Source organism: Dasypus novemcinctus, chromosome 6, assembly GCF_030445035.2.
Source record: "Dasypus novemcinctus isolate mDasNov1 chromosome 6, mDasNov1.1.hap2, whole genome shotgun sequence".
NCBI lineage: Eukaryota > Metazoa > Chordata > Mammalia > Cingulata > Dasypodidae > Dasypus > Dasypus novemcinctus.
This window is the reverse complement of record NC_080678.1, coordinates 119,129,544-119,145,011: the sequence shown is the minus strand read 5'-3', so window position 1 is coordinate 119,145,011 and position 15,468 is coordinate 119,129,544. Positions and strand designations below refer to the sequence as shown.

Below are 15,468 nucleotides of genomic sequence, written 5' to 3'. Positions count from 1 at the left end.
AACGTGGAGAATCTGAGCACTGACTTCTCCTAAGTACTGCCAGGTTGGTATACATTTACACTCTAAGATCAGCGCGTGTAGTTGCCAGTTTCCTACATCTTTGACCACACTTGAAGTTAGCCAACTTTTTAACTTTCAGCCATAAATGAATGAGTGATATACACTTCTTTGTCCTCTGGGTTTCTTTTCCCTTGTGTGAATTGTATATTCATAGCCTTTATCCATTTTTTCCCTCTTGGATTTCCTATTTCTTTCTTGCTACGCAAGGATTTCCTGGCATATTCTTGGTACTGGTACTTGTCAAGTTTTGTTAATTCTATCCAGGATCACCTTAATTGAACAGAAATCTTTAATTTTTGATCCTGTCACACCCATAGTTTCTTCTCTTGGGGTTGTGCTTTTGGGGTCCTGTTCAAGACACCCTCCTCCATTTCAAAAGTTAAAAAGGTGTTCTCCTACATTTTCTCCATGCATTGATACTTTAACTTTCACATTTAGGTCTTTAATCCATCTTAAATTCACCTTTATTTATGTTTGAGGTAGAGATTCAACATCATTTTTATCCACATAATCAATAATTTTCCTACAATCATTTAGTAAACAATGACCCCCACCTAAGAGTAGGCACTTTCGTCATGTTCTTATTTCCGTATACATGGAGCTGTTTCTGAATCCTCGGTTCTGGTTCCATTGTTCTGTTCTTATGTCACCAACATGCCTTTTTTCTTATTATTACTGTAGCACTATAAATGCCTAATATATGGATAATAAAGGATAATCATCCTCGTTGCTTCTATTGTTCAAAATTGACTTACTTCTTTATATACCTATATTCTGTCGCATGAATTTTACACTAAGGGTATCAAGTTCCTCAAAAATTTCTGGTGAATATTTTCTCTGGAATTACAATGAATTTATAGATTTATTTACAGAGCATTGACATAGTAATAAAGCTACCCAATCCATGAATATAGTTCATATCTACAATCATGCATGTAGTCATTTACACCCTTTAATAGATTTTTAATTTTTTCTCCATAAAACCCTTGTGCAATATTTTTAGGCCAAACCCTAGAAATTTATAGTTTTTATTGCTATTATGAAAAGAATAATATTTTCTATAATATTTTTATTGTTATTGCTGGTGATTATAGAAAAACAATATTTATTCTGGCAAGTTGTGCTATGTATTTTTGTAAGCATGTACACATAATTTTTCTGAAACTCTATCCAGTTTACGAGAACTGTTGCTTCATGGAAGGGAGACTTGGAAATCAGGTACATAAGGAAAGCTATTTTTAATTGCATACTCTTGAACACTATTTAATTACTCTTCCAGGAATGGATGGTTTTGGTAGTAGATGTTGGTGAAGGTAGTACAACTAGGAGGATGTTTGACACCACTGAACTGTATATTTGAATGTGGTTAAAGGGAAATTTTAGGTTGTACATATGTTAATAGAATAATAATTTTTTAAAAACATAGGATTGTACAATACAAACAGTGGATCCTAATGTAAACTATGGACCATAATTAATAGTACAATCATAATAATATTTTTTTCATCAATTGCATGTAAAACACTAATGCATTGTTAATAAGCAGGGGGTATACAAGAACTCTGTATTTTCAGTATGATGTCTTTATAAACCTACAACTTCTCTAATAAAAATAATTTTAAATTATTAGGGGAAATGGATGTAGCTCAACCAATTGGGCTGCCATCTACCATATAAGCCAGCTGGTCCATGCGGAGTGCTGGCCTACACTGGAATGCCACCCTGTACGGGAGTGACCCCTGCATGGGAATGCCACCCAGCATGGGAAAGCGCCCTGCACAGGAGTGCCAGCCCATGCTGAGAGCTGGCGTGGCAAGATGATACAACAAGAGACTCAGAGGAGAGAAAATAAGAAGATGTAGCAAAACAGGGAGTTGAGGTTGCACAAGAGAGTAATCGCCTCTCTCCCACTCCAGAAATTCCCACAATCTGTTCCCGGAGCCACCTAATAGAAGACAGACACAGAAGAACACATGATTGAATGGACACAGAGAGCAGACCAGGGGGAACAGGGAGGGGAGGGGAGAAATAAATAAAATAGATCTTTAAAAAAAAAGAAAGAAAATGACAATTATAAAAAACAGTACTAGTGTATGTATGAATATGTATATGTATATATAGGGTATACAGTTTATGTGCATGGGAGGGAGAGAAAACGGGTGAAAGTGAAAGTGTGCTCTCCTCCTTGATGAAGAATGCACCACCAACTACACTGAAGATGGAGAAAGTCTTCTGTCTGTTTTGTGCTTGAAATCAAGAAGACTGAATTTTGGCAGTGGACTTGGCCCAGTGGTTAGGGCATCCGTCTACCACATGGGAGGTCCGCGGTTCAAACCCCGGACCTCCCTGACCCATGTGGAGGTGGCCCATGCGCAGTGCTGATGCGCGCAAGGAGTGCCTTACCACACAGGGGTGTCCCCTGCGTAGGAGTGCCCCATGCGCAAGGAGTGCGCCCCGTAGGGAGAGCCGCCCAGTGCAAAAGAAAGTGCAGCCTGCGCAGGAATGGTGCTGCACACACAGAGAGCTGACACAACAAGATCACGCAACGAAAAAGAAACACAGATTCCCGGTGCCACCAACAACAGAAACGGACAAAGCAGCAAATAGACACAGAGAACAGACAACTGGGGTGGGGGGAGGGGAGAGAAATAAATAAATAAATCTTTTAAAAAAAAAGAAGACTGAATTTTATTCTAACCTGAACAACTCCTCCTGCTACCTAGTTCATTTATTTTTTAAACATTCCTGCACCTGGAAAAACAACTGACAAAGAAATGTATGTGAATTAGAATTGCTCTCAGATCTTTAGGGACTTGGCAATCTCTGAAGTCTTATTTGCACATTTTCCTAATTTAATTGCCTCCATGTCATAGATAAATAGATTTTGTAAAATATCTATCATGCATTTGAGAACTATCCATTCATCTCATTTGTAAAAGTTTCACACTGAGGGATCTAGAAGTTCTAGCCCATATGTGTCAAGTGACAATGTCAAGAAATGATAAAGTACTAACAGTCATTGAACTGAGTGGTGAAACATCAGTGTCCTCTTCTGCTCAAGGAGACTGGATATTTTAGCAGCAAAAGTTTATTTCAAAGAAGTCTTAGATGGAACACCAACTGCAGTTGAGATAAGGGAGTTCACCAAACATTCCATCCACTCTGCCTCCTTTCCCCTCCCCCTCACAGTTAGGTGGCACCATGTGACTGGTGCTGGCCAAAGGGCTTTGGTAGCAGGGATGTGACAGCTGTTCAGAGCTGGATTCTAGAAGAGCCAGGGTGTGACCCGCCAGCTGTCTCTTCCCCTCATGGCTACTGGAAAGCCTGTGTTCTCCAGTGGGTACAGCTTCAAGATGGCATAATCTCTCAAGATGGCACATGGAGCAGAGCCCCCAATAACTCATTGTGATCTGTAGCATGAGGAAGAAATAAACCTTTGTCATATTAAGCAGTAACTTTCTTACCAGAATATTAGTCTAATCTAGCCAATTAATAAAATGGATTAAAATTGTGAATTTCTGAGTGAAGGAAGATGAAGGCAGAAGTACCTGCTTATCTAGCCTTCATTACTTCCTCCATTTTCAGGGGCCTTGAGGCAGCTTGTAGAACCCTAGAATTATGCACAACACATTTTAAATAGCAGTAAACACATCCCCAAATATCTGGAAATTCAACAACACTCAACTAAATAGCAAATAGGTAAATAAAGAATTCTCAAGAGAAATGAAAATATATATATTTTGAACTAAATGAAAATGAAAATACAATTTCCAAAATTTGGGGCATGCAGTGAAAGCAGTGCTTGGAAGAAAATTTATAGGATTGAATACATATATTAGAAAATAAGAAAGATCTAAATTCAATAATCGAAGCTCACACCTCAGGAAACAAGAAAGAACAAATTTTATCTAAAGCAAGCAGAAGAAAGGCAATAATAAAAATTAGAGCTGGAATCAATGAAATTAAAAACAGGAACACTACAGAAAAATAACACAGCCAAAAAGTAGTTCTTGAAAAGATCAGTAATATTGGCAAATCTCTAACCAAGCTAACCAAGAGAAAAAAAAGAGGACCCAAATTTCCAATATTAGTAATGAAAGAGGAGCCATCACTACTGTCCCGTGGACATTAAAAGCATAAGGGAAAAATTACAAATAACTCTATGCTCACAAATTTGAAAATTTAGATGAAATGGATCAATTGCTTGAAAGATACAAACTACTAAAACTCATACAGGGAGAAGTAGGTAACTTGAACAACCTTATATCCATGAAAGAAATAGAATCGATAATTTAAAACTTTCCAGAAGAGAATGCTCCAAGCCCAGATGGTTTCACTGGTGAACTCTACCTAACATTTAAGGGAGAAATTATACCAGCTCTCTACATTCTTTTCCAGAAAAAAGAAGACAGAACACATTCTCACTCATTATATGAGGCAAGTATTATCTTAATAACAAAACTTGATAAAAATAAGAAAAGAAAACTACAGACCAATATTTCTCATGAACATAGATACAAAAATCCTGAGCAAAATATTTGCAAATAGAATCGAATGTGTGAGAATTATACATCAACACCACACAGGATTTATTTCAGTTATGTAAGCCTGGTTCAACATTCAAAAATAAATCAATGTATTCTACCACATCAAGAGGTTAAAGAAGAAAAATCATAGGATCATATCAACTGACACAGAAAAAGCATTTGACAAAATCTAACATCCGTTCATGATTTACAAAAGCTAAAGCTCTCATCAAACTAAAACTGTTGAGAAACTTCCTCAACTTGATAAAGAACTTAAACAGAAACTTAGAGTAAACATCATACTTAATGGTAAGAAACTGGATGCTTTTCCCTTAAGACTGGAACAAGGCAAGGAGGCCCCTTCTCCCTATTCCACTTTAGTATTGTACTAGAAGTCCTAGCTAGGTCAAAAGATGAGAAAAAGAAATAAAAAGGATAAATATCAGAAATAAATAAATAATACTCCCTTTCTTTGCAGATGATGTACTTATCTATGTAGAAAACCCCAAAGCTTCTACAAAACAAACAAAAAACTCCTTGAACAAATGAGTATAACAAGGTCACAGGACATATGGTCAGTATGCAAGAGTCAGTTGCTTTCCTATATGCCAACAATGAACAATTGGAATTATACATTTGAAAAACCAGTAAACTCAAGAATCCCTTTGCATTTTCTATTTTTTAATACTCCATGATGCTATATTCTAAACCTCATCTCTGTGTATTCTAATTATATGATTCCTTATAGCCCAGAAATCAGATGGGGGGGGATCTTTGGGATCCAAATAAATTTGGCTAAAACTCTTTCCCACATATTTGGTACCCTGCCTTTCTTCTGATAGCTCCAGGAATTCTGGAAGAGGAATGTACTAATCATGACTCTTTGGCTTACGTGTGAGAAAGAACTAATTCATGTGTAGGTCAGAAACTATGAGGACTGGGAAAGCACCTTTGGACTTAGCTATCTGGAGGTCATTGGTGACCTTGGCAAAAAATGGTTTTCATTGAGTGGTAGGAACAAAAGTTTGCATTCACTCCTCCAGGACTCAGCCCTTTGTTCTGATTTATGTCTACTCTTACTCATTCAGTTTCAGACTTTAAAAACCTCTGTAAGTTGATGACTACCAAACTTATGTCTCCATCCTGAACCTTTCCGCTGAGTTCCAGACTGCTATACCCACTGCCTCATTGATAGTTCATCATGATAATCCATAATCCTGCCTCACTCCCTCCACTGCTACCCCTTATTCAGCCCAACTCACCTTCACAGGTTACCAGGACTGTGCCCATAGCTTCCTAATTGGTCCCTCTGCTCCCACCCTTAGCTCCCTCCCAATCTATTATCATCCTAGCATCCAGACAGATCCTTTAAAAATACAAGGTTAGCTTCCTCCCCTTCTCAAAACCCTGCTATTGGTTTTTCATTTCACTCAGAACAAAGTCTTAATAAAAGCACACAGATCCATATACCACCTGCCCCAGCTCCATTGCTGCCCTGACCTCATCTATTACCCTCAACAGAGTAGTTGCTCACTAAATATTTGCCAGAACAGTTTGATGAATGTCCTCCACTGGTGGCTGATATTTTTGCTAGAAACATTTGTCTGGAAGACTTTATTTCCCTTGAGCTGGTTTGTGTGTGGAGATTCTCACACCACCTTCCAGAGAGAAACTCAGGTCTTTTCCTTGATACATGTGTGTGTGTACAAACACTGCCCCCATATACGTACACAAGACCTTGTGTACAAAGTATGCCTACTGACTGAATACTTCACATGACTGAAATTAAGAGAAAAGAAGAGCTTGGGATGATATATCGCAGTAATATAAATATAAAAAATGAAATGCTAGATATTTCTTTATAAAGTGTCCTTTGATCATCTCTAGCAATATATTGCTTGATCTCTTCTCTCCTTTCTTCTCTTCCTCCACATCTAGATTGCTGATCATTTTTCCCATGCAATAATTTAACTCCTTTTCATTTCTTTATTTCTTTCCAATGCATCCTCTTAGGGTTTCACCTTCTTCACCCCAGCAATGTATTACCTTTTTTCTTAAATGAAGATAGTTGCCTCCCTGAGAGGATTGCTTGCATCAGTTGTTAATATAACTATTCTTTTCACCCTATGTCCTAGTTTTACTAGGCGGCTCTCATGAATATCACAGACTGGCTTTGGCTTAGCAACAGGAATGCACTGGCTCTACAGTTTTAAGGCTAGAAGGCTGGCTTCCTCCCACGGTCAGCAACATCCGGGCTGACGGGCAATCCCTGGGTTCCTTGGCTTTCCCTTCGCATGGTGAGTCTTCTCCTTTCTCTTCTAGGTTCTGTTGATTTCTGGCTTCTGGCTCCACTCTGTAACTTTCTCTTTCTATGTCTGAATTTCTTCTGCTCATAAAGGACTCCAATAACCCAGATTAAGGCCCACTCTCATTCTGTTGTGCCACACCTTAACTAAAATAGCATCTTCCAGAGGTACCATTTCCAAGGGCATCATGCCCACAGGAAGGCAGATCAAGACCAAGGACATGTCTAAACAGGCATACGCTACGTACCACCATACTGATTTTAGGTTCTAAAATCAAAATTTCAAGACCAGTGAATGATTTTACATTTTGTTTGGGAGGAATGTATGTTTTAAAATCAGTGATTTTGTGAGTCTGTCTTCCCTTCCAAGTGGGCTGTCTGGGATGGAGGTTCACTGGCACCATGGTAGGAAGGGATCTGTAGATGCCTGAGCAAGCACACGTTGCTCTTGTCACATGCAGCCTCGGGTGGCCGATGAACCCATTCACCTGCCAAATCCCTGCCTGATCAGAGTGGAGGCGAGGACAAGCACATGGGTCTGGAGTCAGACTTCCTGGGTTTGCATCCTGGCTCAACCATTTCCTCTGTGTATGAATTACAAAAACTAAAAGCTCTCATCAAACTAAGACTATTCACAGGTTAACTTCCTTAACTTCAGTGTACCAGCTTCCTCTTCTCCAAAGGGGAGGCAGTAACAGTGCCTACTGCATAGAATGGTTGTAAAGATCCAATGCAATAAGAAGCATACGCTAATGTCCATCAGGTGCAGAGTGAGTACCTGATGGACGTTAGCCATGGTAACCAGGAACAGTTCCTTGGACAAGGTTGGGAGCCTAATAGACACTCACCGTGCTTGACAAGGAGGACTTCAGCCCCAGGTCCTCCTGCTATGGCATTGTGCTGTTCTTACTGCAGAGGATCCAATTTAGCTGAAATCAGTGCAGGGTCATGTTGCTTCAACCTCTGACACTACAGTATGATCTGGGATAAGCTTCCTTCCTTCTCTGGGCTTCAGTTTCTCCATCTATAACATGAGCAGTTGGGACTGGATTATCTCTAAGCATCCTCCTAGTTTTGACCTTAGATATTTACAACCTAAAAGAAGAAAAAAAAGATCTGTGCTACATCTCTAAAGGAGATGCTTCTGTGCCAGGGGCTCCTGGCTACCTGGATGGCTCTAACACATGGATTTTGTAGGCTTAGAAGATGTATCCTGGAAGATGGCATTGAATACAGAAGTAAATGGCAGAGCAAGGTCTGGTGCTTCTTAAACTTTAATGTGCACCCAAATCACGTGGGTGTATTGTTAAAACGCAGAAGAATCTGCATTCAGCAGGTCTTGGGTGGGGACTGAGATTTAGTATTTCTAACAAGCACCCAGGTTTGTTGATGCTGTTGGTCTATGAACCATACCCAGAGAAACAAGGCTTTACAAGACTACTCCAGTACGCTAAAGAGCTTTGCAGATCTGGGGGGAGTGGGGCAGCAGGAACAATATGGAGCTGAAGTCATTCCTGCACCTATAAAGGGAAACACATCTCCCTGCCCCATGGTGAGTTTTGCCTGCCCCTTAGCACTGTAATGTCAGCCAGTAATGTGCAAGAAATTGTGCCTTTATTTAAAGCTCAAACCCAAGGACCCAGACTCACATGGTTGGGACTACTTCTTTCTAATACTTCAGAGCAGCACTGTCCAATAGAACTTTCTGTGATGATGGACTTGTTTTGCCTCTGCCCTTTCCAATATGGTAGCCTCTAGCTACATATGGTTCTTGGTTCTTGAAATATGGCTAGTGAGAATGAGGAACTGAGTTTTTTATTTTATTTCACTTTAATATAAACTTAACCGCATCTGTGCTAACCGTATTGGAAAGCACAGCTTTAGAGGGTACTTCCACATTGTGGTTCTTGGAAAGAAAATAAACTTTAAATAGTCAGACCTGACTTCCAATCCTAACTCTTCCATTTATTGTCTGAGTGGCCTTGGGCAAGTCACCAGCATCTTGGCATTTTTCTCATTGGTAAAATGAGGATGACCACAATTAATGAGCAGGATTGATTTAAGGATGTGAATTAATACATATAAAGTTCCTGGCCTTATGCATGATTCATAGTGGGTGTCCCAAAATAATAGTTCTCTATGTATTCTTGTCACCTCAAAGCATTTCAGGTCCTCCCAACCCAAATCTGGAACCCTATTCTCAATCTTGATGACCTCCTTCATGGTTCTAGAACTATCCTGGCCTTACTCATGGGAAGGGTTCAATGGGAGAAAACACAGTGGTTCCCCCAGAATCTGAAGTAAGAAGGGCAGGCAGCCAGCTACCCAAGGGCAAACAGCAAGTTAGTGGAGTGAACACCAGTCTTCTGAGTCACAGCTCAGGTCTCCTTTATATATTGATTTATATTTAAAAACTAAAACGTTACTCTTTACTAAGTTCCAACTAAGTGCCAGGTCCTGCACCAGATCCTTCACCTCAGTCATCACTCGCCTTCACTATGACCCTGAAGAATAGTTGCAGTTATGATCCCTAGTTTCCTAGATGAAGAAACTGAGGCTCAGAGGGCAAGTAATTTGGCCTAGATCACACTGCTGTTTAGTATTGAAACAGGGATTTGAACCAAGGTCCACCCAACTCCAATGCTCCACCTCTTTCTGCCTTGCCTCTTTATCATTAAGTGTCCTCGGTGTCTCTTCACCAGCTGATGCTTCCTGGATTTTCTCCTTCAATTCACCATTCTCCTCCCATCTTCATCTTCTCTTTTCTTTCCTAACCCCTCCCCAACAAGTGCAAACATACACACATGAATGCTTGCACACATGCAGACCATGCACACACAAACACCCAGCAGGCATCCATTAGGCTTTACCAACCCTCTTCCTGAATGACAAAAAGGAGCCACCCATTTTCTGAGAGAATGATGACCTCAGTGGAGGGAAGAAGAGCACAAAGTCCTGGGTGGGGGCAAGCTGCATATTCCAGAACATACCAACCAGTGTGGCTGGAGTGGGGTGGGCAAGCGGTGGGTGGTACGTGATGGGATGTGGATGTAGGGCCTCATGGTGAGGAATTTGGACCTTCTTTCAAGTTCAGTGGGGAGTCACTAGGTGGTTTTAACAGGGGATATCAAGGTTTGGTCTATGTGTTTCAAAACCATTTTGGCCTGCTGGGTAAAGAATATAACACACAGGAAACCTGGAACTGGGGAGACGAGGTAAGAAGCTGTTGCAATGAGCCAGCTGAGAGGTAGCATCAGGGTCAAGGAGAGAAGAACACGGAGAACAGATACCTTTGGAAAGTAGAAGTGATGGGGTTGATGGTTAGGTTTGATATGAAGGAAGAGAGAAGGTGAAGAGGCACAGAGAAGAGACTTCCTAGAGTTTGGGGTATGACTGGGCAACTGGGTGAATGTGTTGTCCCTGCTGTGTGACTGGTAACTTTAAGGGTTTTAGATTTGGTCTGGTCATTGACTTACTGTGTGATCCGCTCTTGGGACAAAAGGATATCAAAGGGTCTCTGAGGCCCCTGATGGTTCTTCTGTGGTCCACACTATCATGAAGCCTGCCCTGGTCTGAATATGTGAAAGAGGCAGCTAAATACACCCTTTGGAGAAGTATCTGTTGCACTGATTAAACTCCAACAGGTGTTCTCCTACCATCTGTGAATAGCCAGCCTGACCATAAATGCTTTATTAATTATAAATTGGAATTTCTGCTGAAGATTCCAATTAAGAGTCTTAGTATTATCCAGACTTTGCAGCTGAGGCTAGATTGGCAGTGAGGTGTATAATGTGAAGGTCTCCTTTGGCTTCTGGACCTTGTAGCCCTCCCCACAACCCAGGGCAGTGCCACGAACTTGACATTTGTCATAACCCCTGAGGCTGAGGTCCATGCAGCAAACAACATTGAAAAGGGCCAGGAGATCCCAGAGCCTCCCTCCAAAGGCTTGCTCCAGGAAGGCTAGGGTTGGGACAGAGGGTATGTGACTCTCTCAGTGACAGAGAAGTAGATTCACTGTGCAATTGCTGTTCTCCCTGCATGGAACACCCTCCCCTGGGATGTTTAAATGCCTGGCTCCAGAAGTCACTTAGTTCTAAGATCAACCATTATGTCCTCATGATCCCCTAACCCAAAGGGGTCCCCATTGTAGCAATCTGTTTTGCTGTCTTTGTAGACCTTTCCATAAACCAAAATCTTCCATAAACACCACCTTGGTGTTTGGTTGCCTGCTCCCACTAATAGGTGAACCCCATGAGAACATGGCCCTCGTCTGCCATGTCATCATCAAATCCCCAAGGCAGGGCATATCAAGGTTGGGTCTATGTGTTTGCAAGACCATTATGGCCTGCTGGGTAGTCAGTGTAACACAGGGGAAACCTGGAACTGGGGAGACCAGTTAAGAAGCTGTTGCCATGAGCCGCCTGAGAGGTAGTGACAGGGTCAAGGAGAGAAGGGCACCAAGAGCAGATACATTTGGAAAGTATTCATTCATTGTCAAATTCATCCATTGAGCACCTGCTAGCTGCAGCACACAAGACTAGAGCTAGCTGAGGCCATAAAGGTAGTGAGAGCCCACCTCTCCCCTTTGAGGCATCCCATTCCAGTGCTAGAGAGCATCTCCAAACATAGTAAACAAGATGCTGACTCAGCCCGCATGGGTTGAATCCCCAGGATGACCCTGGTGCTGTCGCAAACCTGTCTCACCTAACCCTTTTGTATAATTCCCATTTGATGCTTTGACCAAAGTCATACAGGCACTAGATGTCTAAACATAACACACAGAAGCACGCACGCATGCATGCAAGCCCAGCATTCTTTCCCCCATCATGATGACAGCATAAGGAGGAGGAGGAAACCAGAGAAAATCTTCCGTGAGTGCACCAAGGAGGCTCTTGGGCATGACTGATGATCTGATTTTGACATGCAGAGACTTGGGTGAGGGGAAACGAGAGGCTTCATCTAGGGGTGCACTAAAAGCCTTCCAAGATCAATGATTGTGCACATCTTCCCAACATCATGCTGACCTCAGAAATTCCTGGGTACTGGAGAGTGTGGGACAGACATTTCATGCCATGGTAACAGCCTAGCAATCACGTAGAGATGGGACAACACAGGATGTTTTTGGGACTTCAAGTGCAGACCAGTCAGATGGGCTCAGAAGTTCTGGGTATCACTATCCTTTGTATCTTTCAAATGAAGGTTGAGCAAGCACATGAAGCTATATGTAAGAGGGGATTCCAAGGCCAGCTCAAATCATTGAGGAGGGCTTTGAGTGCCATGCTGATGAGTTTGGTCTTCATGATGGACTATGAGAACCTTCAGAAGCTATTTTCATGCATGTGGATGATGGGGAATGGGAGGTGGGGAGGCAGAAAGTGGATACTGTCATCTGAGCCATGTATCACCTTTGAGAGGTTGCTCTGTGTAAAGCATGAAGGTACATTTAGGAAATAAGTTTCCCCATCACTGCCCACCCAGATGCATTAGTCATTTACTAGAGGCTGTCTGAGAGCAATCCTTAGACTGTATAACTGAACTGATTGGACAGTGCTGTCCGTAGGGGCAAGGAAGGGGGTGTCACGGAGCCCACACCAGGCGTGCAGCAGCCTTGGCTCAGCGTGAGGAGACACTGGAGGTGATGAGCCCTGGGAGGAGTGGTGAGGACCTGAACCACGGAGACAGTAGATGCAGAGAGGATGAATGCAAAGGGGCTGGCTGCAGGGAACACAGCAGGACTCGGTGACGAGTAGATGACAAGGGGAAGGTGAGGAAGAGCCACCCAGGGCAGCAGTGTTCTCACCGGCATTATTCACAATTGCCAAAAGATGGAAGCAACCCAAGCGTCCATCAACTGATGAATGGGTGGACAAATAAAATGCGGTATATGTACAATGGACTATTTTTCAGCTATAAAAAGAAATGACGTTCTCATGCATGTGACAGCCTGGATGGACCTTGAAGACGTCATGTTGCATGAAATAAGTCAGACACAAAACGACATTGTACGACCTCTTTGATATGAAATAATCAGAATACACGAATTCATAAAGTCGGAAACTAGAATACAGTTTACCAGGGGCCAGGGTCGGGGTAGGGGATGGGGAGTTAATGCTTAATTGGTGCAGAGTTTTTGCTTGGAAAAGTTTTGGTAGTGAATGGTGGTGATGGTAGCACACCTTTGTGAATGTAGTCAACACCACTGAATTATGTATCTGAATGTGGTTAAAAGGGGGAAATTGTAGGTTTTATATATGTTACCAGGAGACATTTTTTAACGAAAACCATAGGACTGTACAATACAAACATCTTAATGTAAACCATGGATTTTAGTTAGTAGTATAATTATAAAAATATTCTTTCATCCATCGGAACACATGTACCTCTCTCATGCAAGGTGTTAATAACAGGGTGATGTGTGAGAATCCTGTATTTTATGCATGATTTTTCTGTAAACCTATAGCTTCTTTAATGAATAAAAGAGCTGCCCAGGACAGTTCTTCAGCTCTGGGGCCCCCAGCCGAGGTCCTGAGCTCCACTGAAAGCCGCCCCCGCTGCAGGTGGTCCAGGGGGCCCTGAACTCCTCAAGCAGGTGTCAGCCTTTTCCAGCTCTCCCCGCAGGGGTGGGCGGGGTGGGAGGCCTCACCACAGTGCAAGGAAATTGCCACAGTGGTGCCCACAGTGCTCAAGGCACAGGACCGTTGAGTTAACGCTCCGACCCCCACAGCAGCCTTCCAAGGAAAACAGACGTGATATTGTGCCGCGTTGTACGAAATGGAAAATATGTGCCTGAATCCACAGAGACCTGCTTTATGGGTCACAGCTGCTGGGAGATCTAGAATGCTTTCTGCAGACGTAGCTCCATCAATCCTTACTGCACCTCGGGGGGATTGTGTGTGGTTTGTGTCTGCTGCAGTGGCTGAGTCAAGGCAGGGTGAGGACTGAGCGCTGGTGGCAGCCAGGGAGAATGAGTGCTGGAGCTGGGGTCAGGAGTCTTCCATTCTGAGGTCTCCAAACCTCAGGGCTGGAAGGAAACCTAGCTCCTTCGGTCCTTCCACATGCCTGTCAACATCCCGTATCGGCTCACACACCTCCAGGTACATGGAGCTCACTACCCCTCAAGCACCTTGCCTTCCTTGTTAGCCTGTTGTAAGAATTCGAAGGTTCTTTCTCATGTCAAGCATAAATCCATGTTCACTGACTTCTATCCACTACCCTTTGGTGTGTTCCTTTTCCACTAGTGTCACTTTGCAGGAATGTGAAGACAGCTCTCCACTTATCCCCTTGCCATACCTCCATTCTCAGACCAGAAGCCATAGTCTTGCAGCCAGTCTCCTAGAGCAGGTGAGACCATTCCTTACCTTTGGAGGCTTCTCCCTGCCTCGCCACACTTGGCCACCACTTCCCATATAGTGGATAGTCAGCCACTAGGCGAGGTTGGCAAGCCGCAGCCAGGTCACCCTGCAAGCCTGAGAGCCCTTTGCGTCCCGGAACCTCAATTGCACCAGTGCCCCAGTTCAGCCTGAGTCGGCCTGTTCTGCACAGGGAGGGGTAAGAATTGATCAGACCACTGGTCCCACCGGGGCCAAATGAAGGCAGCCAGAAGTCCTAGGCCCTGAAAAATTAGCTATCTCCCATATGAAATGTAAGGTAAAAACAAGTCTCAGATGTTAAATGTGTATAAGGACGACCAACAATGTAATGATTTTTCCTTTGAAGACTACTTTGATATTTTTGGGGAAATTACCAAAGATCAAGGTACTTTCAAAATTGTGACTTTTTTGGTCTAAATGTGTTTGCTTTGTTTTGGTGCTCCTACTTTGCTGAGGCCCTGTTAACAACATTTCTATGTCTTCCATCCAAATAACTTACAGCCTAGACTTAAAACATGTAGGGCATATAAAAGAACAAATACCATATGACTGTGCTATTATGAACTAAATATATTGTGCTGACTCATGGAGTTAATAATTAGCATGTAGGTCACCAGAAAATAGAAGGAGGGTAGAGAATGGAAAGCTGAGGGTTAATCTGTGAAGAACTGGTAAAAAGGTTGTTTGTAAATCTTTGGAAGTAAATAGAAATGGTGAAAGCACATCTTGGCGTTTGTAACTAGCAGAGCTATTATAGGGGTATGGCAGTGGCTGAAAGGGAAAGTCTAAGGTTATATATATTACTAGAAGGAAAGCTAAAAACTGTAACATGGGACTGTATAACATAGTAAAACCTCATGTAAAAAAAAGTGTAGGGCATATCTTAGAATTTAAAGCACAAAACAGTGGGTCTTATTGGGATCCTTGGGCTTGTGTGAGCTAAATATGACCCATGAATCTATTGAATCAGATGCAAAATTGCGAGTTTATTTCTGGGGGAAAAAATCCCTCACTTCCATCTAATTAATTATCAAAGGTTTATAACAGTAAAAGTCTAGGACCCAACAACAAAAAGGTAAACAACCCAATTTTAAAAAGGCTAAAGTTCCTGAGTAGACATTTCTCCACAGAAGTTATATGAATGGCCAACAATCACCTAAAAAGATGCTCAATAGCCATTAGGGAAATGCAAATCAAAACCCCAATG

General features: G+C 42.3%; 1 long non-coding RNA gene across 1 annotated transcript in view; it reads right to left on the bottom strand.

The window, feature by feature from the left end:
- Positions 1-3,383: 3,383 nt before the first annotated feature.
- Positions 3,384-15,468, bottom strand: part of LOC111763926 (uncharacterized) — a 46,273-nt gene continuing 34,188 nt past the window's right edge. Inside the window, exons 2-3 of the long non-coding RNA XR_002796652.3 lie at positions 3,609-3,670; positions 3,384-3,470 (exon numbers count right to left, since the gene is read on the bottom strand). This is a non-coding gene — a long non-coding RNA (uncharacterized lncRNA). The remainder of the gene's footprint in view (positions 3,471-3,608; positions 3,671-15,468) is intronic.